This window comes from Hyperolius riggenbachi, chromosome 1 (assembly GCF_040937935.1).
Source record: "Hyperolius riggenbachi isolate aHypRig1 chromosome 1, aHypRig1.pri, whole genome shotgun sequence".
NCBI lineage: Eukaryota > Metazoa > Chordata > Amphibia > Anura > Hyperoliidae > Hyperolius > Hyperolius riggenbachi.
Window position 1 is genome coordinate 650371058 of NC_090646.1, and position 25345 is coordinate 650396402.

Here is a 25345-nt window from a genome sequence, read left to right on the forward strand (position 1 = left end):
GCAAACCGACAGCGAGGGTGAGTCCGTCATGGGAGAAATGCTTACTGCAGCACTGCGGCCGCCCCAGCCTTTCCAGCGCCCTAGGAACCGGCATTTGTGGCTTTTCCTGCAAATGCAACCAACCAGTTCCTGTTACAGACCCGCCTACTCTGACGATGGTTGCAATGATTTGCAACCCACCTTTGTGAGTATGTACATCCTTAGCAGTTTGCTTCTCTGAATCTTTCACGATTCTGCATCATTGGTCTCCTTTTGTCTTTCAGATGAGACTGAGGTTGTTACAATCACAGAAACTATCCATATAAGCTGTCTCCTAGGAGAAAACTCAGGGAAGAAGGTCAATTGCAAAGTTATGAGCAAAGGCTCATAAAGAGAAAACCGTATATGGAGAAATCCTTGATACTTAGAAAAATGAAGGGCAAAAGAAGAGGATAACAGAGGCTAAGATCAGTAGACAGTGTATGTAAAGCTATGAACATGCCTATGCAACGGCTGAAAGAAGCAGTGATTGATAGACGCATCTGGTGGACAAAATTACATATGATCACAAAGAGTCGGAGTTGACTGATGGACTAAGGAGAGAGATCACCATAACTATTATTGCAGGGAATGTTTGCATTGCAGACTGGGGACTCCTCCACATCCAGGCCAGTACCCTGTTTTGGCATTAAGCGATCGTTTTCACAATCTCGCACCGTGGGTACAGGCGCACGACGATAACGATCGTCACTGCGGATCGGAGCTTTACGATCCCCAAAGACTTTGTGCAAAGTAACACAATCGCTTGGCCTCCCGTTCACGCCTGCCGTGTAATGTCATGTGACGTCACCTGCAGGAAGGTGAATCAGGGAGTGCTCGTCTTTGGGATCCACCCTCCTAGCTCGTTGTAGTGAGTATGTAGCTTATCCCTCGCCAACACTACCAATTGTACTGGGAGGAAGTACATACGTATGTTCTGGCAGCGTGCATTTTGGGCACAGGGAGAAGCCGTCATTTTTCTTTTGCCTCAGACATTCCATAGCCTTGGCAAATATGCAACTGCATTATACAATGATATCTAGCTTGTATGTTAGTATTATTTATGTGTTAATCTTTTTCTGTTATTATTTTCACTTTTATTAATAGCTCCATTCTTTCACAGTTTATTATTTGTATTATTTTATTAATATGCATTTTATATCTTTACATTTTCTTCACATCAATCAAACACACTTTTCCTCTCGGTTACATTTATATTTGAGGTGTGATGTTGTCAAACATTTTATGGTTTAGCAAATATGCAGCTGTATCAAGGAAAGGTTTATGACCACATAACAGCACCACAAACGTATATAGACAAAAATAACCACAATTTTATTGAGTACAGGTTATACACTATATATAAAAACCATTAAAAACACATCTGTTGGTAAACCTCGTATAGGATATAATCAGCGTGACATCTATAATAGATGGCATATATATATATAAAAAAAAAAAAATTGTATTTTCACCTTATGGTGCTCAGATAAGAGCTCCCATAGTGAAGAACCCGGGTTCAAGAAGTGCTCATGTGAGCTTGATAAATCGTGCAAACAATATTTAAAAGTGCAAAAATATCCACATAAACAATTAAAGTGCATAGACATATAACAAGGGCACATGAATGAACAGATGCCACTAGTGCAAACAGAGCAGAGTTGAATGCTGTATACCCTGCATATTATGATGCTGGACTGAAAAGTGCATTGTGCAGAGAAGGAGCGCTTACGTGACCCGGGTTGGAGAGGATCGAGGTGACCAGCAGGAGGGAAGGGATATCCCCAGCTGACTGCTCTACTAGTATCGCGGCAGTCACGCCGCTTTGTCAAGAGAGGGGGATCCAGCAACCATTAGGCGGAAGACGCCATGTTATATAGTGCAGAGAGAGCGGTCACGTGAGCGCAAGACGCGCCTCACGTAATATCCGCTGACGTCACCCATGGGTGTGGGCGGAAAAGGCGGAGAGCCAGGACCACGCTGGAGCACAAGGAAGCGTAAGTATATGGTAAATCAGAGGGGTCAATTCTCCAATAAGAATAATGTAGTATACAGCATTCCCTTCTATTAGATCTAAGGAAGGAAAATGGGTTAACCACATATCACTCAATGTCAATACATATAAGCAGCATACAATTCAGTTAAATCATTATATATACAATGAACACATAATCAAGAAACGTCCATCCATATAGGCGTATGGCAATCTTCATAGATATATTATTCTTAGATAGAGACAAACGACGCACCGGCGCACAACGACACGCACGCGTAATTCTTAAAGCAACAGGAGTCCACAGAGCACCAGAGGAGTCCACATAAGGTCCAACACGCATCCAGATAGAGAAACATTCAGAGACATAATGAACAATTATATGTAGAGCCCACCACATGCCAAATGTCTGCAATAAATCAAAAATAAATATCAACAAGGGACAATAGCACATCAGATAAACCCTGTAAAGTCGATCTCCTCATTTATACCACTAGGTGATTTAGTATTCAGAATGTAAATCCATCTTGCCTCCTTCTGTAATAATTTGCTAACTAGATCACCTCTCCTAATGGTGGTTTTGATTTGTTCCAAGCCAATAACCTGGAGACTAGAGCTAGAGCCTCCATGGAATTGCAGGAAATGTGAGGCTACTGAAGTGAGGGCTTTACCATCATCAAAGTCTCTTTGGTCGTTTCTTGATTATGTGTTCATTGTATATATAATGATTTAACTGAATTGTATGCTGCTTATATGTATTGACATTGAGTGATATGTGGTTAACCCATTTTCCTTCCTTAGATCTAATAGAAGGGAATGCTGTATACTGCATTATTCTTATTGGAGAATTGACCCCTCTGATTTACCATATACTTACGCTTCCTTGCGCTCAGGCGTGGTCCTGGCTCTCCGCCTTTTCCGCCCACACCCATGGGTGACGTCAGCGGATATTACGTGAGGCGCGTCTTGCGCTCACGTGACCGCTCTCTCTGCACTATATAACATGGCGTCTTCCGCCTAATGGTTGCTGGATCCCCCTCTGTTGACAAAGCGGCGTGACTGCCGCGATACTAGTAGAGCAGTCAGCTGGGGATATCCCTTCCCTCCTGCTGGTCACCTCGATCCTCTCCAACCCGGGTCACGTAAGCGCTCCTTCTCTGCACAATGCACTTTTCAGTCCAGCATCATAATATGCAGGGTATACAGCATTCAACTCTGCTCTGTTTGCACTAGTGGCATCTGTTCATTCATGTGCCCTTGTTATATGTCTATGCACTTTAATTGTTTATGTGAATATTTTTGCACTTTTAGATATTGTTTGCACGATTTATCAAGCTCACATGAGCACTTCTTGAACCCGGGTTCTTCACTATGGGAGCTCTTATCTGAGCACCATAAGGTGAAAATACAATTTTTTTTTTATATATATATGCCATCTGTTATAGATGTCATGCTGATTATATCCTATACGAGGTTTACCAACAGATGTGTTTTTAATGGTTTTTATATATAGTGTATAACCTGTACTCAATAAAATTGTGGTTATTTTTGTCTATATACGTTTGTGGTGCTGTTATGTGGTCATAAACCTTTCCTTGATATATGCTTACGTATGACCAAGCACACATTGATTGACACAGTTGTGCAGAAAATCCTTCCTGCCAAATATGCAGCTGTATTATACAGTGATATCTAGCATGTACTGTATGTTAGTATTATTTATGTGTCTTTTTTTCTATTATTATTTTTAATTTTATTAAAAGCGCATTCTTTCATAGTTTATTATTTTATTAATATGCATTTTACACCTTTACATTTTCTTTACCTCAGTCAATCACACTTTCCTTCTCAGTTACAGTACATGCAGATCTGTGGTGTTATGCCATCGATGTTTGTGTATATTAAGACAGAACCCCATATGATATTATTCTTATTATTGTTGCATTTTTGCCGTGTTATGGATTTACAAATATCCAACAGAATTATATAACATGTGTGTTAGTATTATTTATGTATTCATCTGATTATTAAAAATATTATTATTATTAATGTATTATTCAATGTATTATTATTTATTATTAGATTTAAATTGTAAGCTTGCAAGAACAGGGCTCTCTCAACCTTTTGAGTCTTGGATTGCGCTATATATTTTGTTCATCATGTTACATTTGTTATGATTGAGGCTGCTTCCACACAGGGACGTTACAGGCGCACGTTAGTGCAGCCTGTAACGCTGCCCAACTCACAGCAATACAAAGTCAATGGGGTTGTTCACACTGCCCACGTTGCGTTCTTCAGAACGTGCAGCATACTATAGCGTTCCAGCAGCTTAAGCCGCGTTAGACTGTTTGCACATGCTCAGTGTTGAGGCGGAGAGGAGGCAGGGAGAGGCCGCTACGTAGCCGCGCACATGGCTACTCAATATGCACTGCACTGGTGGCCGCTGATTGCCTGGCGGTACCACGTGATTGCGCATCACGTGGTCCCGCCGGCCAATCAGCGCCACTCTCACTGCCCTAATGCGGAAAGAGCCGCTTAACGCGGCTCACTCAACGTCCTCTACCAACACCGGCAGGCATTGCGTTAGGGAACGTTATGCGACCATAACGTCCACTATAACGCAACGTCCCGGTGTGTAACTAGCCTTAGGTTAGGCCACTTGCCCGGAGGTCTACCTCACCATGGTGCAAGTGTCCAGTGTATTATACTTTGCATGCAAACTATAGTGGAAGCCAAAGTTCCTCCATAGTATAATACATGTAGCATTTGTTTTGGACGCAGGGCATGCATTTTCAGCCTAATAGAGGTGGTGCATGCCTGAGCGATTAACCAGTCAATTGCAGCATGTGTTTAGGGATGCGCAACCCCCCCTTTTCATAATTTTGCTAGTATGTAACTACCAGGTTAGCTGCTCCCAGCCCGTATTCCTGAGTTTCCCATTTGCATGGTAAGTAATGCATATGATTTGCATCTGAATTGAATGTGAGTTGTGCAGATAGCTTATTAGAGGTGCTGCACACGTGAGCTGTTGGTCATTTCAGATGCAGCCTTTGTGGTATGCGCTGGCTCTCTCCTCGATGTTACATTTGTTACTATAACTACTATATCTAACAATTCTGTATTATGAACTAATGTCTATATATAGGGTATAGTATACCCTTGTCTGTAGTATTTTGTACGGGGTTTTGGAGTCAGAGTTGAGTCGGAGCAATTTTGGGTTCCTGGAGTCGGAGTTGGAGGCGGGAGTGGGAGTCGGATGATTTTTGTACCAACTCCACAGCCCTGATAAGCTGGCCACACACCATACAATTTTTTAAAATATCTGTTCTATTCAAGAATTGCAATACAGTTTTTTGACTGATTGTAACATTTCAAAAATATGACCAGTGTACCACGCACTTATGTTCAATTTTCCCTCAATAATGATAAAAATGATTGGAAGCTCTAAGAAAATTGCTTGGGTGTGCATATTAACTACTTAAAGACCGCCTCACGCCAATGGGCGTGAACGCGGCGGCAGCCCCAGGACCACCTAACGCCATTTGGCGTCAAGTCCTGGGGTTGCAGTTTCCCAGGGAACATCCGTGCGCATGCGCGATCGTTCCCTGCCACTTCACGGAACAATAGCCTGCTAGCTGCCGATCGCGGCTAGCATGCTGCTTGTCAACGTAAGGGGAAAGAAATCCCCTTTGTTTACAAGCGTACAGGGCTGCCCGGGGCCGCAGCGTTGTACGAAATCGGCGGTCCCCGGCCTCTGATTGGCCGGGGAAAGCCGTCCTCTCAGGCTGATGCCTATGAGAGGCGGAACAGGACGAACCGCCGTCCTGTTCCAATGCAGACATCAGAGGGGAGGGAGGGAGGAAGAGAGGTCGATGAGGCTAGAAAAGAAACAAAACAAAGTGCTGCAGCGATCGGACCCATCCAGCGGCATGTCCCCTAAGGCAGTGGTCCCCAACCTTTTCCGGCCCGGGGACCACTTTCTGACCAAATTTTTCTCCGGGGAACGGCGGGACGGGGGGGGGGTGTGGGCTTGGCTCGGGTGTTTGCGCGACCTAGTGGACAGTGTTGTGCACAGCGGGTTATGAGGGGGAGGGGGGCTGGGGTGCGGCTGCATAGCTAGCATAGTTGCCCCAGTATAGGGAGTTTAGTTGCCCCAGTATGGCTAGTATAGTTACCCCAGTATAGCTAGTATAGTGCCCCAGTATAGCTAGTATAATGACCAGTATAGCTAGTATAGTCCCAGTGTGGATAGGTAGTGCCCCAGTATAGTGCCCAGTATGGGTAGGTAGTGCCCCAGTATAGCCAGTAAAGTGCCCAGTATAGCTAGTATAGTGCCCAGTATAGCTAGTATAGTACCCAGATAGCTAGTATAGTGCCCAGTATAGCTAGCATAGTGCCCAGTATGGTGCCCAGTATAGCTAGCATAGTGCCCAGTATAGGTAGGTAGCGCCCAGTATAGGTAGGTAGTGCCCAGTATAGCTAGTATAGTGCCCAGTATAGCTTCCTAGTATGGGTAGGTAGTGCCCCTCCCCCCTTCGCTGCTCCTGTTACCTTATCATGAGCGGGCGGCTGCTTGTCCGATTAGATTCCCCCATAGCCGCTCTCCTCAGTGGCATCCCCTATTACAGCAGCGCGCTTGGCGGCTGCTGTGATGAGCAGGAAGCGGTACAGCGGCTTCCTGTAACGGCGATATGCATCGCCGTTACCATGGGAACCGCTGTACCGCTTCCTGCTCATCACAGAAGCCGCCGAGCGCGCTGCTGTAATAGGGGATGCCACTGAGGAGAGCGGCTATGGGAGAATCTAATCGGACAAGCGGCCGCCCGCTCATGATAAGGTGACAGGAGCGGCGGCCACGGGGAGGGGAGAAGCGAGAGGCCATACCTGCCGCGGCTCGGTGGTTGGGGACCCCTGCCATACGGCACACCAGGCAACCGGAACAGCGGTTGAAAAACACTGCCCTAAGGGACAAGAAAAGGAGGAGAGTCCGATCGCTGGGCTCCTAAGCTGGGCTGTGCAGGAGACTGAAAAGCCTGCAAAGCCCAGTGCACCAACAAAGAGCCTGGTCTTTAGGGGGGGTTACCACTGCGATCTTCAAGTGGTTAATTAATTGACAATCTAACACACAACATACAATCTTTGGAAAAATGGAAGAAACATTTTCAGCATTCCAGATCGATAAAAATCCGGGGGAAAAAACGGGAAATCCGATCGGATTTTTCAGTCGAATAAAAAAAAAGCTTTCGATTTTTTCAGGGAGATCCGATGATATTTATCGAATTACCGTAAAATCGGATCATTTTATTGTATAGTGTGTGTCCACCTTTAGACTAAGGAGTCAGAGCAATTTTGGGTACCTGGAGTCAGTGGTTTCATAAGCTGAGGAATCGGAGTCAAATGATTTTAATACCGACTCCACAGCCCTGATTTTGTAACCCCTTGTTTATCTCTTAAGGTGGCCACACACGATACAATAAAATGATCCGATTTTACGGCAATATAATAAATATGTTTGGATCTCCCCAAAAAATCGAAAGCTTTTTTTTTTCATTCGACTGAAAAATCCGATCGGGTTTCCTGTGTTTTTTTTTTTTTCGATTTTTATCGATCTGGAATGCTGGAAATTTTACTTCAATTTTTATAAAGATTGTATGGTGTGTGTTAGATTGTCAGTTTATTAATATACACACCCTAGCAATTTTCTCAGAGTTTCCAATCATTTTTATCATAATTGGGGAAAAAATGAACATAGGTCTGTGGTACATTGGTCATATTTTTGAAATGTTACAATCAGTGAGAAAAATGTATTGCAATTCTTGAATTGAACAGATATTTCAAAAATTGTATGGTGTGTGGCCACCTTTACTCTGTGTAGCGCCATGGAATATGTTGGCACTTTATGAATCAATAATAAATATTAATAACTAATGCATTCACATTTTATTAATATGCTTTATATAACTTTATTTATTTTGTTCTCTAGGAAATAAAGATGTAAACTTAAATAGCCTTCGGGGTCATTTAAGGCATGAGATAAAAAGCTTTGGAATAAACTTTTGAGTAAAAAAAAAATATTTATTGGGAAATCTTCACATCCTATTTGTGATGTATGGAAATGGATCCTCAAACACAGGCCTAAACAATCACAATGCAGCTGATCAGCCCCTCTCAACAATTCTGTGCGAGTAAACCAACCCCGGCGTGTATCAGCCACCGAAGATTCCTGGCAGTGAGAGCGACACCTCTGTGATCACCTGATAATGACAGACAGGTCACTTCGATAATGAAAGCCTGTTTAAGAACCAGTTCAGCGTGGTGTGTTGTGTACTCTGCTGAGCGGGTCACCTAGGAGAGAGCCGTACTAAGTAACCAGCCGGCCACCTTCTCCACCTGCAGCCGCTAGTTCCATTCCTCAAGGGGTTAACAGCATGTGTGGATTTGGTACGAGATTCCCCCCTGGACTGTCTCTCCTGCTCTCTGTTCCCAGTCTCAGGTGTAATCTAATACCTACTGTAATAGAGAGAGTCCAAAGGGCAGCTTCCTGTTTATTCAGTCCTACCCTACCCCATCGCCAGGCTGTCACTGAGCGCCTACTGTGTGTCACAGGTCTGCCAGCCAGCTGGACCTGGCACTGACTCTGCTCTCGGCTCTATAACCAGGACCAACCACCCTAATTACTGTCTCAGAAAATCGCTGGCTACTTTATCTACTGGAACCTGACCACTACACATCAGGAATTGGCACCTTGCTGAGATCTCTCCTGCCAGGGACAGGAATACAATCAGCCCACACCTCGCTGTATCCTGAGGACTAATGGACAGTTGCATTTGAACAGTTCACGTTTGTGGTGGGTCAGGCACGTGGCTCGGACATACGTTCTTTAAATTCACAGGTGAGGTCTAAGTTTTTATTTCGCTAACCTACGGGTGTTTTTTCTGTGATGGCCGTTTACATGTCAGGAGAGCTGATGGTTCAGGAATCTTGAATGCTTTGTCCATCGGGTCCTGAGCTTCAATTTGGTCAAGTCCAAGTTAAGTGAATGGAGAGGAGAGGTGGGATAAGGAGGGAGGCGTTCCCAGTGCTGCTAATGGCACAGATTAACAAACGGGCAAATCCCTCTAACACGTGCGTTGAATCTTTGAAAGCAGGGGTTCAAAGGGCAACTGCCAGTTCAAGTCCAAGGCTAGCTTTAAGCGGAACTCTAGCCAAAACTATTTTATTCCTTGGATGGAGTGAGGAAGAGTTTTAACCTTTGATGGGTCGGGAGTTTGTGCAGTGGGTAATTTTCCTTGTCCTTCTGTCATCGAAACACAACAGGAAGTTGGATGACATTTCCCTAAAGGTTCTCATTAACGGTACAATTTTTTCACCAAATGCGATCTTTCGATGCGATTTTTCAATCGAATTGTATAGAAAATTTGCCGTTTATGAAGGCAATCGATAGTGAACAATTCTTTGTTCGATTGCTTTATGGGAGAAAATCGATTCGAAAGTTGGTAAATATGATCGCATTTGAAGAAAGAATCATTCAGTAAATGTGAACATTTGATAAGTGCCTTCAGATTTCTTACGATCATTCAAATCGCATCGAAAGATCGCATTTAGGGAAAAATTGTACCGTTAATGGGCATCTTTATGGTGGCCACTAATGATCCAACCTTGTTCATCTAATCTTACCATTTCTATGTAATATAAGCGACCGTTTAAATGATTCATTAAATATATTTACTCAATTTACCCTTATGCTACATAGATTTGGTAAGATTGGATGAAAAAGATTGAATCAGTAAGGGTGGGAGAGTCTCAATTTTGACGGTTGACATCCCTTTGAAATACTTCTTCCCAATTCCTGTTTTGATAAAAATTGTAAAAAACAAACAAAATTATATCAGAAAAATGTGGGGACCCCACCCAGCAGGGACACCGACAGCCAAAACAATCTGACTGCTCTTTATTTTGACTTCCACTATAAAGATTTGTAACAGTTTGCAGTAGTGACTTTGTGAGCCAATACTAAACACTAAAGATACTTATTACAACCATGGAAAAGAATGGTGCTGAATATCCTAATTAATATTAATAATAACCACAACAATAATCAGAAAATAGAGGCCTGTAAAGACAAATTATTATTGATCATTCTGCCCATTTTTGAATACTTTGCTGCTAATTTATGCCTGGCTTTTCTCCCAGTTATTTAAGCTCCACATAGAAATCCTAGCTGCTCATGAGCTGGGTACACACCATGCAATTTTTACTTCAGATCTACTGTAACACGCGTATACCCACATGTAAATTTCTGAATATGGAGTGAAACACCAAAAAAAAAAACAATCACATCTACTGATCATTGGGTCTTCCAGACTGGAGATTTTTAAAAAATGGTAGCTAGTTGCAAAACAAGCAAAAAGTCTTGTAATGCTGCTACTGGGCTGCATCCATGTGTGAAAATCAGAAGCCACCAACATGAAGCAAGAGTGTGACATGACAAGTCCGTAAGCTGCAATCAAGCTGTGTAGCAATGCAGCAGGATCTGTAGTACGAGGCGTACGTATCACATGGCTGGTCTTCTGTAATCACCGCGGCCAATGTGTCAATGAGATCACATGTCCATGCGCCTGAGGGAAGACTCGACTCGGGGATCCATTTCTAAAGCGTAAACCTGGGTGGGGCGAGCCAGATGCCCAGGTTATCCCATGTAGGGCAGTGCATGGTGACCCCTGCTGAGAACAAAGCAGGTGGTTACAGCGTTCACCACCGAATGCCGAAACTAGGCCCAGGGTGCGTAAGGATAATTCGGTGTTCCGGTGATCGCTGGACCCCGAAATACATCTCCCTCCAAGTTGCTAGGACTTTGGATGGGGAAAAGTATTTAACCTCCTCCCAACGGGAGAGTAACTCTGTTGTTTCTTCGCACCGCCATATGGCTTCATCTCGCAAGAGGGGATATTTACAGGGAACAAGCACTCGCTCGAGTGCGTGTTCCCTGCAGTGCCGCAATCAGCCTGCCAGCCAGCGATCAGAGCTGGCAGGCTGTTAATCACATTAAAGATGCTAAAAACCATGTACAGTGCTGAGATCTAGTGCAGCCCTCTACAAACAACAGCCTTGTCAGTTGTCACTTAATTGTACCTCACAATCTGATCCCTATCATAGGCATATGCCTATGTATGTAATGTCTAGTATATGTAACGTAGTCTATGGCCAATTTGGGGGGATGGGGAGGGGGAAATAAAAGAAATAGGGTTTGTTTGTTTTTAAATTATCATTTCTAATTAATAAAAACAAAATTTTAGCAGCAAAGGAGGTAAAATTCCTTTGGGTGCTAAGTTGTATGACCGAGCAATAAAGCATTAAAAGTTGTGAAGTGCCGCCTATTAAAAAATGGCCTGGTCACTAGGGGGTATAAACCTATGGTCCTCAAGAGGTTAACGCCGCTGGAAGTTTGAGCGGAAGCAGGCTGAGGCACTATTCAACCACACTCAGCGCCCAGCGCATCGGCGGCGTACTAATATGTATGCTGCTGACAACGCTGACTAGTTTCACCCAGCTATCCTAAGCAACGTCAGGGCAGATGTCTGTTTGATTGGTACACACCATGCAGTTTTCACTTCAGATCTGATACAAGGGAATTATCAGATCGATATTTAGGTCTGATGAAGAAAGTTGATTACATAGATTTCCAATCATATTTCTGAATGGATATCGATATGAAAGGACATACACACGGAACGATAGCTAGTATTTTGTTTGATATTTTATTAGCATGTCCGATTGGCTTCCAATCAAGAAAGAGATCGATTTTGAACTGGGATCGTTCTCTGGCAATCAGTAAGCTGTATATCTTTTGTCCAATCACTCTCTCATATCCATCTGGTGTGTATGAGGCTTTAGAGGATGGCTCATTTTGATCTTCTTAATGATGTTATTTAAAACAAAATATACAACTGTACTGTAGTTGTCAAATATTAGAATATGTCCCATTTGGTGCCAATGAAAAGATCAAATAAATAATGGAAAACAGAAAATTATAGTTTTACTTCACAAAGACAGTCTTTTGCAGCAGATCCATGCGAATCCACAGGAGTAAATGTTACAATTGGAGTAAAGAGAGTATCCAGAGTGCAGGCAAATTTTATGCGATTTAAAGAGACACTGAAGCAAAAAAAAAATTATGATATTATGATTTGTATGTGTAGTACAGCTAAGAAATAAAACATTAAGATCAGATACATCAGTCTAATTGTTTCCAGTACAGGAAGAGTTAAGAAACTCCAGTTGTTATCTCTATGCAAAAAAGCAATTAAGCTCTGCGACTTTCAAAGTCGCGGAGAGGGCTGTTATCTGACTTTTATTATCTCAACTGTAATTGAACTATTTACTTTTCCTCTGCCAGAGGAGAGGTCATTAGTTCACAGACTGCTCTGAAAGACTCATTTTGAATGCTGAGTGTTGTGTAATCTGCACATATTATAGAATGATGCAATGTTAGAAAAAAACACTATATACCTGAAAATAAAAATATGAGAATATTTTCTTTGCTGCTAAACTTCTAGTAATTATTCATAGTACACAACCAATTCACTATATCATATTTTTTTCTCGCTTCAGTGTCTCTTTAAGCATCTTATACCAAACTTTGTCATCAGGTGGCAACAAGGCTCTCTTTTTACTAGCAATAGGCTAAAGGACAACTGAAACAATACCGGTTGCCTGGCAGTCCTGCTGATCCTCTGACTCTAATACTTTTACTTTCATACTTGGGTTCCAGGCCTTAGACAGGTTGTCCAGACCAGAAGTCTGCAGCAACCCGGGTGTCTCGGTCAAATGTTTTTCTGGTAGCAAGTAGAAGACCGATTCACAACCTTTGGCAGAGTTCTTAAATGTGCTGCGTATAGCTGAACGCTGCAGGTAGCATCCAGGACAGAACAAGACGATTGGATTGAATGCTGCATTTGTGCAAACGACAGCAATCAATCCTGTCACTTGAATGGACAGTGCTTACCGTAGACTTACCCCCCCCCCCCCCCCCCCCATAAAACTGATAATGATGTCAGCACAGAAAAGACATTTGTGGTTATTTCATTATAAATGTTATGTTATATTTGTCTGACTTACAAGTGCCTCTTTGATTTCATTGTAAACAAGATGACTGAAATGATCAAAATCAATGTCAAACTGGCCAAAACACTCAATTTCATATTTGAATAATTTTGAACACAACTGTATCTCCTATGATAAGGATAGGTCAGCTCAGGATTATCTCTACATCACTTATCTTAGTACCACTGAGCTTTTTATATTTCCTGCCCATATTTTTACAACGGTTTAATAAAAGTTAATCTTTAACGTATCATTAAGAAGGTGACCTGGTTGAGACACAGTGTAAAGTTCAGTACAGTATTCCCCTCTTAGATCATAGTAATGCCATTTCGATGAGTAATCAAAGCAGTTCTTATGCTTTTATTTCCATGCCTTGAGCTCTACAAGGTAATAGACTGGAAGGGAATGGTGAGTACAAGACCCTTTTCACAGTGCTTAGTTGCGTTGCAGAATAACTCTGCATGTCAACTCACTTCCCATACAACTCTATGAGCCTGTTCACAGTACTGCGTTGTAGTAGCCTAAGGCTACGGTTACAGTGCTAATGCGTGTTGCATTGCTACACAACGCAGATAAAATGCAACGCAAAGAAGCAAGTAATGTGTTGCGGTGACATGCGATGTAACGGAGGCACAAGAATGAAAATTGCATCATAGGTGTGCGACGTTTGTGTTGCACATTTAAGAGTATAAAGCCCCGACTTTTTAAAACAGATGTGCGCATATGGCTATAACGTAGTGCGATGCAGCTCAAAAATTCAAACATGCAAGAGTTGCCATAGACTAACATTGAACGCGTCAACCCATAACCAGTTCGGCCTATCTGGACGAACTTACTCGTCCAGATAGGCTTTGCTGCTGCCACCGCGTGGTGCGCACGATTGGGCATGCTCCCGCGCACGCTCCCGCCGCTAGCCCCCCGATCAGTGAATGGGAATATAATTCCCATTCACCGATCTAAGTCCCCCGGAGAAATACTGACGCTTTCTATCCAGAGAGCGCGGTATTTCTGCCCCAGGAAACTTCACCTTCTTCTTTTTAGTTCCTGGATGCAAGATCGTTCACATCCAGGACTTTTTTGACTGTGGCCATCTTGTGGCCAAATAGTAAACTGCACCCACATACATTTTTTATTAAACAATTATATTATTTAACATGTAAAATTAGCTGTTTCCCTCCCACACCAAAAATTACCCAAATACATTTTTTTATTAAAAAATACAATAAAAAACAAAAACAACATAAATAGTTACGCAAGGGTCTGAACTTTTTAAATATGCATGTCAAGAGAGTATGTTATTATATTATTTTAAATTATAAGCTTATAAATAGTGATGGACGCAAATTGAAAAAATGCACCTTTACTTCTAAATAAAATATCAACGCCATTAATTGTGATAGGGACACCATTTAAAGGGAACCAGAGACGTTGGGGGAAAGCTGTTATACATACCTGGGGCTTCCTCCAGCCCCATACGCACGGAGCGCTCCCACGCTGCCATCCTCCGCTGCCTGGATCCGCCGCTACCGGGTCACGTCATTACCGCCAGTCGGCCGGCAGACGCGGCCAATTGTCCGCATCACAGGGGGATCCCTCCGTATAAGTACGCGTGAAGCTGCTTACTGCGCAGCCTCATGCGTACGGGTATGGAGGGAGCCCCTGTGATGCGGACAATTGGCCGCGTCCGCCGGAAGTGACGGGACCCGGTACCGGAAGAGGAAGCGGAAGATGGCGGCGTGGGAGTGTTCCAGGCTTATGGGGCTGGAAGAAGCCCCAGGTATGTATTAAAGCTTTTTGTATTTTTAATGATGGTTCCTCTCTGGTTCCCTTTAAACGGTGTAATAACCGGGACAGATGGGCAAATAAAATACATGAGTTTTAATTACGGTAGCGTATATTCATTTCAAACTATAATGGCCAGAAATTGAGAAGTAATGAATTTTTTCTTAATCTTCCTGTTAAAATGGATTTAGAAAAAAAATAATTCTTAGCAAAATGTCACCCAAAGAAAGCCTAATTAGTGGCGGAAAAAACAAGATACAGATCAATTAATTGTGATAAGTAGCAATAAAGTTATTGGCAAATGAATGGGAGGTGAACGTTGCTCGGATGCATGAGGTTTTCGACACTGTGGTGCTGAACCGGTTAATTTGCACACACGCAGAGCAGGATCTGCGTTATTTTGACGTATGGTGGGGTGATGTGTGTTTAGATAAGATACAGTCTGGGAAAGATGGATTACCTACAGTGTGAGGATTTATATCCGTGGTCCTCAAACTACGGTCCATGGGCCGAATGCAGCCTGCTGAGGCTTTTTCACCGACCTCCCACACACAAAATGTATTACTTATAGATGCAGAACACTGCACTTTAACCACTTCGCCCTATCTGGACGGATATATCCGTCCAGATGGGCACTGCTGCTGCAGCCGTGTGGTGCGCGCGATCGGGCACGCGCCCGCGCGCGCTCCCGCTGCCCCCCCGATCAGTGAATGGGAATATAATTCCCATTCACCGATCTAAGTCTCCGGCAGAAATGCCGACGCTTTCTCATCAGAGAGCGCGGTATTTCTGCCCCCAGGAAACATCACCTTCTTCTTATAGTTCCTAGATGCGAGATCGTTCGCATCTAGGAATTTTTTGAATGTGGCCATCTTGTGGCCAAATAGTAAACTGCACCCACATACCTAAATTAAATAAAAAAATACATTATATTACATCTAAAATTAGCTATTTACCTCCCAAACTAAAATTACCCAAATACATTTTTGTATTTAAAAAAAAATAAAAAAAATTACAATTAAAAAAAAAAAAAACTACATAAATAGTTACCTAAGGGTCTGAACTTTTTAAATATACATGTCAAGAGAGTATCTTATTCATTTTTTTTTTAAAGAGTAACTGTCAGGCTGCAGAAGCTAATTTAAACCTCTATTCTCCTGTGTTAAACAGTTTAGACAGAAGCCAAAAAGACATTACTAAAGATAAAGATCTCTCTTACATTTAATGTGTGCTTATCAGCACATCTAAGCTCCTAAGGAGGACGCAAGCCGCATTCCATACTGCAAAGCATTCTGGGGCCCTCCCCTCGGCTGCTAAGGAGAAGACGGGATCAAGTTTCAGCAGCTTCTAATGCAGTCCAGCCACAGCACAGATAAATCTCCGGGAAGATTACTCTGCAGGAGTCCGCTATTGTTCCTAGCCACATGGCTCATTAATATTCACTGCACACTGTGTTATTCTGTACTAGCTCCTCTGTGATCAGAAGCAGGCAGGACATGACGACACATTTGGCTTCACAAACATGGAACCTGCCATGGGCTGTCAGGAGCATCATTCTCTGCATATACTATATAAAAATTCTGTGAAATCCAAACGTGGACAGTGAAATGCATATGTAATGTAAGTACAGCCAATCTTTAGCTACTGATATATGTGTTTATTTTCTCTGAGACCTTATACCTAACAGCTCCTCTTTAATTATAAGCTTATAAATAGTGATGGACGCAAATTGAAAAAATGCACCTTTATTTCTAAATAAAATATCGGCGCCATAAATTGTGATAGGGACGTAATTTAAACGGTGTAGTAAGCGGGACAAATGGGCACATAAAATGCATGGGTTTTAATTACTGTAGCATGTATTAATTTTAAACTATAATGGCCAAAAACTGAGGAATAATGATTTTTTTCCATTTCTATCTTAATCTTCCTGTTAAAATGCATTTACAGTAAAGTGGCTCTTAGCAAAATGTACTACCCAAAGAAAGCCTAATTAGTGGCGGAAAAAACAAGCTATAGATCAATTAATTGTGATAAGTAACGATAAAGTTATTGGCGAATGAATGGGAGGTGAACATTGCTCGGATGCTTAAGATTTTCAACGCTGTAGGCTGAAGTGGTTAAAATATTGGCGGCCCGAATGTAGAATAGCAGTGCTTGCACCACCCATCCACATAGAAGCCAGCAAGCAGTCATTCGCTGGCTTCCAATACAATTCCATATCAGGTGACACTGCTATCCAAAAGAGATGGCCCGAACCTCCGATTTTAGGTTCATGAAACGGGTTTGCAAACTTCTTTGAAAACTAGAAACACTTATGCTGGCCACAAAAGTGATGGATAATATGTTTCAAGGGGTCTAACACCTGGAGGGGGGCATGGTGGAGTGGGATACATGCCAAAAGTCCCAGGAAAAATCTGGATTTGATGCAAAGCAGTGTTTTAAGGGCAGAAATCACATTGAATGATAAATTGCAGGCCTAAAGTGCTTTAAAACATCTTGCATGTGTATACATCAATCAGGGAGTGTAATTAGAGTACTGCTTCACACTGACACACCAAACTCACTGTGTAACGCACCGCAAACAGCTGTTTGTGTTGTGACGGCCGTGCTGGACTGGTTCGCACCCTCCCCCTTGAGATACTCATATAGCCAGCGGTCATTGCTTCATTGTGATACGCAAGCCCCTTCACCGTGGCAAGGTAATGATCACGAGGGGGAATTGACACATGTACATGCCTTTTGTTTTGTTGTTGCAGCTGCAGTGCAGCCAGAAAAATTAGGCAGACATGTACACACACCATAAAAATTATTATAGCGGCCGCTGCTAGCAGCGGCGGCCTTAAAAATTCAGGAATCCACCTGGAGTCCTGGACCCTGTTGGTGGAGGCGGAGAAGGCAGCAGAGATGCTGTGTGGGGAGCGACTTAGTCTTGGGGCAGGCAGTCACACGGCGTGCAGGCAGAGATGCTGTGTGTCGGGACTGACTTAGTCTTCGGGCAGGCCTGAGCGTGCTTTGCAGACCAGGCATCCGTGGTCAGATGGACCCTTAACCCAACGCTGTGTGCCAGAGATGTCTCCACTTGCCTTTCAACATCACGGTACAGTTTACGTAACGCCTTTTTTGAGAAAAAATTAGGGCCTGGTATCTTACACTGCAGTGTGTGGCTTTGCTTTTGTGTGCTGTTTTTCCTCAGGTGGTCATCCCATTGCAGTTTGTGCTTTGTAATCATGTGCCTTCGTAAGTTAGTTGTCCCTTCGCGGGTCTTGGTCTTTTCACGGCTCAATTTTTCGGTTTCAGAGAGTACAGATGGCATTGCTCTCATCTGAGGCAGACACACAAAAAAATGTCCACATCGCTGAGCCCTGGGGTGATGCACTTTGGTGGTGGCGGCCGACTGAGTGTTAAGTGGGGTGCCAGAATCAGAGCAGGAGGAGGAAGATATGTCACGCTTCTGTGCGGAAGTTGAGAAAGATGAGGTGTTCTGTGTTAAATAGTCAACTACAACCTGACAATATTGGGGGTTGATGGCACGTGCCTTCTTCTGAACACTGTACTTTGGTCGAGGGCTGCACGAAAACACGACATCGCGGCCTCGAACAGACCTGCCAGGTGGCCTGCCTCTGCCTTTTGTTTTGTCCATCACCTGGGCATACTTCACGGTCTGGTGCGCAAGCACATTTCTCGGGCATTGCGTGACTGTATGGCTGCTCCTGGGAGTTCTCCTCCGGGCATGATGGGGGGGGGGGGTTAGGAATCAATACCTACAGTGGTTTGCAAAAGTATTTGGCCCCCTTGAGGTTTTCCACATTTTGTCATATTACTGCCACAAACATGAATCAATTTTATTGGAATTGCACGTGAAAAACCAATACAAAGTGGTGTACACGTGAGAAGTGGAACGAAAATCATACATTATTCCAAACATTTTTTACAAATAAATAACTGCAAAGTGGGGTGTCCGTAATTATTCAGCCCCCTTTGGTCTGAGTGCAGTCAGTTGCCTATGGACATTGCCTGATGAGTGCTAATGACTAAATAGAGTGCACCTGTGTGTAATCTAATGTCAGTACAAATACAGCTGCTCTATGATGGCCTCAGAGGTTGTCTAAGAGAATATTGGGAGCAACAACACCATTAAGTCCAAAGAACACACCAGACAGGTCAGGGATAAAGTTATTGAGAAATTTAAAGCGGGCTTAGGCTACAAAAAGATTTCCAAAGCCTTGAACATCCCACGGAGCACTGTTCAAGCGATTATTCAGAAATGGAAGGAGTATGGCACAACTGTAAACCTACCAAGACAAGGCCGTCCACCTAAACTCACAGGCCGACCAAGGATAACGCTAATCAGAAATGCAGTCAAGAGGCCCATGGTGACTTTGGATGAGCTAGAGAGAGCAGCTCAGGTGGGGGAATCTGTCCATAGGACAACTATTAGTCGTTCACTGCACAAAGTTGGCCTTTATGGAAGAGTGGCAAGAAGAAAGCCATTGTTAACAGAAAAGTATAAGAAGTCCCGTTTGCAGATTGCCACAAGCCATGTGGGGGACACAGTAAACATGTGGAAGAAGATGCTCTGGTCAGATGAGACCAAAATTGAACTTTTTGGCCAAAATGCAAAACGCTATGTGTGGCGGAAAACTAACACTGCACATCACTCTGAACACACCATCCCCAATGTCAAATATGGTGGTGGCAGCATCATGCTCTGGGGGTGCTTCTCTTCAGCAGGGACAGGGAAGCTGGTCAGAGTTGATGGGAAGATGGATGGAGCCAAATACAGGGCAATCTTGGAAGAAAACCTCTTGTAGTCTGCAAAAGACTTGAGACTGGGGCGGAGGTTCACCTTCCAGCAGGACAACGGCCCTAAACAAAAAGCCAGGGCAACAATGGAATGGTTTAAAACAAAACATATCCATGTGTTAGAATGGCCCAGTCAAAGTCCAGATCTAAATCCAATCGAGAATCTGTGGCAAGATCTGAAAACTGCTGTTCACAAACACTGTCCATCTAATCTGACTGAGGTGGAGCTGATTTGCAAAGAAGAATGGGCAAGGATTTCAGTCTCTAGATGTGCAAAGCTGGCAGAGACATACCCTAAAAGACTGGCAGCTGTAATTGCAGCAAAAGGTGGTTCTACAAAGTATTGACTCAGGGGGCCGAATAATTACGCACACCCCACTTTGCAGTTTATTATTTGTAAAAAATGTTTGGAATCATTCATGATTTTCGTTCCACTTCTCACGTGTACACCACTTTGTATTGGTCTTTCACATGGAATTCCAATAAAATTGATTCATGTTTGTGGCAGTAATGTGACAAAATGTGTAAAACTTCAAGGGGGCTGAATACTTTTGCAAACCACTGTACATTCAGCTTAATGTTTTCAACATCATTTTATGTATGCTCCCCCCAGCAATCTGTAGTATGTTGACCCGGCCCTTGACCAAAAAAGTTTAGGGACCTCTGATTTATATAGTCTCCCTCACAGAGCTCTGTGAATTTCTTCCCCCTCTCCCAGTTGCGATTTTAGAACTATTTATCAAAAGTTACGTTTCAAGACATCTCCATGGAAAGGGTAAACTGTGTATTTATTATGTACTAAATCCGAGGCAGAGGCGAGTGAGGCTCCAGCCTCGGGGCGCAGTGTAGGAGGAGGGCACACAACTCACTCAGCTATTATTCCCCTACTGTGTTTGAAGCAGAGAGAAATAAGAAAAGGGGATACAGTGCAGTGACTGCAAGCCAGATAACTAGAGATTAAGGTGTTGGGGGCCCTGGGGTGCCTCTTAAGGTGGCCACACACCATACAATTTTTTAAATATCTGTTCAATTTAAGAATTGCAATCAATTTTTCTGACTGATTGTAACATTTCAAAAATATGACCAATGTACCACACACCTATGATAAATTTTTTCCTCAATTATAATAAAAATGATTGGAAACTCAGAGAAAATTGCTAGGGTGTGTATATTAATAAATTAACAATCCAACACACACCATACAATCTTAAGTAGAGGTTGAAGAGAAATATCTGGCATTCTGGATCGATTTAAATCGGAAAAAGCGGGAAATCCGATCGGATTTTTCAGTCGAATGAAAACATTTTTTTTTTCGAAAGATATGATCGTTTTTATTGAATTACTGTAAAATCGGATCATTTTATTGTATGGTGTGTGGCCACCTTAAGTCTAATAGCAATCAGTGTGTGACAGCTGGGGTGGGAGGGATGGAGGGGCGCACTTTGGTAACTCAGCCTTGCGTGCTGGAGGACCTTGTCCCAGCTCTGACTGAATAAGTAGTGTTTTTTTCTGTGTATAGACTGTTAGAAGTTATTAGTGCCTTCTCTTTTTGGTTTCCATGAAGATCTATTTGGCTTCTGAATGAACTGCTGCAAGGCCAACAAATCCTAAAAAGCCGTCTATCAAAATATAGCCAAATCTAAAAAAAAACAACCCATTCTGTATTTTCCTAAATACCGAATCACAAATGACACAGACTGTTCGCCAACACTGACCTTCTGCTGACTCCAGGCACTTGAATAGTCCTTCTCCTAATGAAGTCATTGCAGTATAATGTGGAGTGCGTCCCACCTAGCAACTACAAGTGTGCCAGGAAGAGAGCACTTCACAGGAGGCCCCTCTCTCTGCCCCAGGCATAGTCTATACACGGCCTTGCAGACTTTCACCTCGCTGTGAAGTGGCTTCCCACAAAACAAGCGTTCAGGTCCAGGCGTAACTAGAAATCACTGGGCCCCCCTGCGAATATTTGGATGGGGCCCCCCCATAGGTGCCAAATAATCGTAATGGGGCAGCGTTTCACTGTAAATTAATTGTAAAGTGGGCAGCATTTTACCAGACAATCGTAATGTGGGCCAGAAAATCGTAATGTGGGCAGAGTTCACCAGAAAATCGTAATGTGGGCCTTTAGAAAATCATAATGTGGGCAGAGTTCACGAGAAAATCGTAATGTGGGCACCAGTCACCAGAAAATCGTAACGTGAGCAGCAGTCACCAGAAAATTGTAACGTGGACAGCATTCACCAGACAATCGTAACGTGGGCAGTGTTCACCAGAAAATCGTAATGTGGGCCAGTAAATCGTAATGTGGGCAGCAGACACCTGAAAATCGTAATGTGGGCAGCAGACACCTGAAAATCGCAATGTGGGCGGCAGTGACCAGAAAATCGCAATGTGGGCAGCAGTGACCAGAAAATCGCAATGTGGGCAGCAGACACCTGAAAATCGCAATGTGGGCAGCAGACACCAGAAAATCGTAATGTGGGCAGCAGACACCAGAAAATCGCAATGTGGGCAGCAGACACCAGAAAATCATAATGTGGGCAGCAGACACCTGAAAATCGTAATGTGGGCAGCAGGCACCTGAAAATCGTAATGTGGGCAGCAGACACCAGAAAATCATAATATGGGCAGCAGACACCTGAAAATCGTAATGTGGGCAGCAGACACCAGAAAATCCTAATGTGGGCAGCAGTCACCAGAAAATCGCAATGTGGGCAGCAGTCACCAGAAAATCGCAATGTGGGCAGCAGTCACCAGAAAATCGCCATGTGGGCAGCAGTCACCAGAAAATCGCAATGTGGGCATCAGTCACCAGAAAATCCTAATGTGGGCAGCAGACACTAGAAAAAAAAATGCACCTGTGAAAAAAAAACAATTCACTTACCTGACAGAAGTCTTCTCCTATCCCGGCATCTGGCTCGCAGCTCCCCGAGTCCTCCTGCAGCACATCTCCCGCGCTGACAGGCAGAGTGCAGGGCTACGGCAAGATGGCTGCCGAAGCCCTGTACTGGAGACACAAATAGTCTCCAGTGTAGGGCTTCTTCGGCGGCCATCTTGCCGTAGCCCTGCTCTGCCTGCCGGAGACTATGCAGGCTGCTGGAGCGGGGCTGTGGTGAATGAACTGGCGCAGCATCTATTAGACGCTGCGGCCAGTTGAGCTCCTTGCTGGGGGGGTCCAGAGCAGCGCTCCCCCCACGCACAGTGAGCGGGCCCCAGAGCAGCCCCGGGCCCCCCTGCGGCTGAGGGGGTCGCATCCCCGGTAGGTACGCCGGTGGCTCAGGAAGTCTGTGACTGCCCCGAAGCCAGGGCTAGACGTAAACCTAGTAATGGTTGAGTTCTTTAAAGTGTAACTGTCGGGCATAAAATAAAAAGTCAATTCTTTATTTTTATCTGGCAAACAAGTAATAAGGATGCTAACTGGGCAATCCAAAAGTTAAAATCACTATTACTTTTCTTGTTGATAAATGATCATTCCCCCGTTTACCTGACTTATTTGGTACATTGCCACACAAAGGAAGTTGCAGGGCATGCTTGCTTGTCCTTTTTTGCTTCTCTACTTCCCCTCATACTGAAAGAGAGACTGAAGTGAACAAAAATTGCTATTTTTACCTTCTAGTTTGCTTCAGTACTCTCATTAAACCGCCGCATCCCCGCCGCAAAACGAGAGCTTTAGACCCCCCAAATCCCTGGGGGGCAATCCGGCCGGTGCTTCCTGAAAGAGGCAGAGCTTTCAGCTGTAGCTCTGCTTCTACTAATGTCAATCGCCGCAGATCGCGGCCTCTCCCCACCTCTCTCATTCTTCCTTCACAGAGGGGGGCGGGGGTGAGGCGGAGATCCGCATGGCAATTGACGTCAGGAGAGGCAGAGCTACAGCAGAAAGCTCTGCCTCTCAGGGCAGCAAAATCCACGACCAAGATGGTCGTGGATGTTTGCCCTGGGATTTGGGGGGTCTAAAGCCCTCGTTTACATCTAATGAGACTACTGAAGCAAACTAGCAGGTAAAAATAGCAATTTTTGTTCACTTCAGAGTCTCTTTAACTAATGCAGCCTGATTGGCTGAAGCCTCTTTCCCTCCTGGTTTCCCCTCCCACACCTCTGTTCCTCTCTAGGTGGCCAATATTTCTCATGCTGAGACAATGCACTTCCTATAGTGAAGGGCGGGCAATGCATACACAATCAGGCAGAGGAGAATAAGGGAGGAAACGACATTAGGATTGGCTTCAAAATAACCACAGTTAAAATGGGAAATGCTTTGAAGGATTTTCTCTTTTTTTACTGTAGAAAAATCACAAAAATCTAAATGTGGACAGTGCATGTATGTTATGTAAGTAGAGCAAGTATTTATCTACTTATATATGTGGGGGGTTTTCTGAGATAGTATGGCTGACCGCTCCTCTCTAAGGGGAACTGTAATAAAGGAAAGAGCCCCTAGGGGTACTTACCCCAGGAGGGGGACGCCTCTGGATCCTACTGAGGCTTCCTCCTGTGCAGCACCGATCCAGCGCTAGGACCATCAAACAGCAGCAGCCAGCAATATTTACCTCTGAGATCCATCTTCCCACTCGGGCTCCGGGGAAAATAGACAAAGCCAATCGCGTCCGCTCTACTGCGCATGCGCAGTTGAAATTTCATTGTTATGCTGACAAGGTAGCGCACGTTGTAAAATTAGCAAAGCGCATGTCAAACTAGCAACCCTTGTGCTATCTGTGGAAGGCTTTTTGCACACTGCATGCGATTACCGATTTTTTTTATATATATATATATATATATATATATATATACAATCTGATTTTTGATACCGATTAAAAAAATTACTGCATGCTGCTGTGGTTTTTAATTGGAATCAAAAATCAGATCGTATAAAAAAAATCGGAATCGCATGTAGTGTGCAAGAGGCCTCACGCAGGTCACACAAAATGTGAAATGTGCGCGACCTTGTGAACACATGGCAACTTTACCAAACGTTTATGCATATTCCCCAAAGGGCCAGATTCATGACCCTAAGGTAAGATTACCATTCACGGACAGCGCGTGTCAATTTTACCGTTACTACTGTAATGCACGGTGCCTAAGTAACTAACAGTTGTGTTACTAAGGTAAAGGGTACAAAGCGCATTACTTTATGGGCTTTATAAATTCATCTGTTTCGCGTCAGATGCGGGTTATTTCCTTTGAACGAGATTTTGAACATATACTTTTTATATCGTTTACACTGGCGAACTCAGGGGGCTATTCCGGGTGTCTGGAACCTCCCCCCTGCACTGAGCTGTGTATTCAGCCAGGGAAGCCTGCATAATATAAACAGCCTCATTCTCCCTCCCTTCTTACTTCTGGTGCCTCCCTCCAGCCGAGCTTCCCTCACAACCCTCACAAGAAGATGCAGCCTGCAGTGAGAGAATGTTGATTATGGAGTCCTGGACTCTCCACAGCACAGAAGTGTCAGACATGATGAAATTAGAGTGCAGGCAAGCTGGTAGGTAAATATGCACAGCATGATGCAGAGCTTGCCTGGACTCAGGGTCTGTGGGCAAACATCTGTCTGGTCTCTCCCCATTGTTATGACTGCATGTGTGGATAAGGTGTGGATAACAAGCTGAAAAGTTTTTGACAGTCCCTAGACTCCAGGAGGGCTTCTTTCTGACT

At 43.8% G+C, this 25345-nt stretch overlaps 1 protein-coding gene across 2 annotated transcripts in view; it reads left to right on the forward strand.

The window, feature by feature from the left end:
- The window catches only part of LOC137531647 (phospholipid-transporting ATPase ID-like), a 240948-nt gene that overhangs the window by 30074 nt on the left and 185529 nt on the right, over nt 1-25345 (forward strand). Inside the window, exon 3 of one of the 2 annotated variants that reach the window (XM_068251600.1) lies at nt 7995-8903. The exons of the other annotated variant lie outside the window; for it this stretch is intronic. The gene's annotated coding sequence lies outside the window, so the exon portion shown is untranslated. The remainder of the gene's footprint in view (nt 1-7994; nt 8904-25345) is intronic. 2 annotated transcript variants of the gene reach the window in all.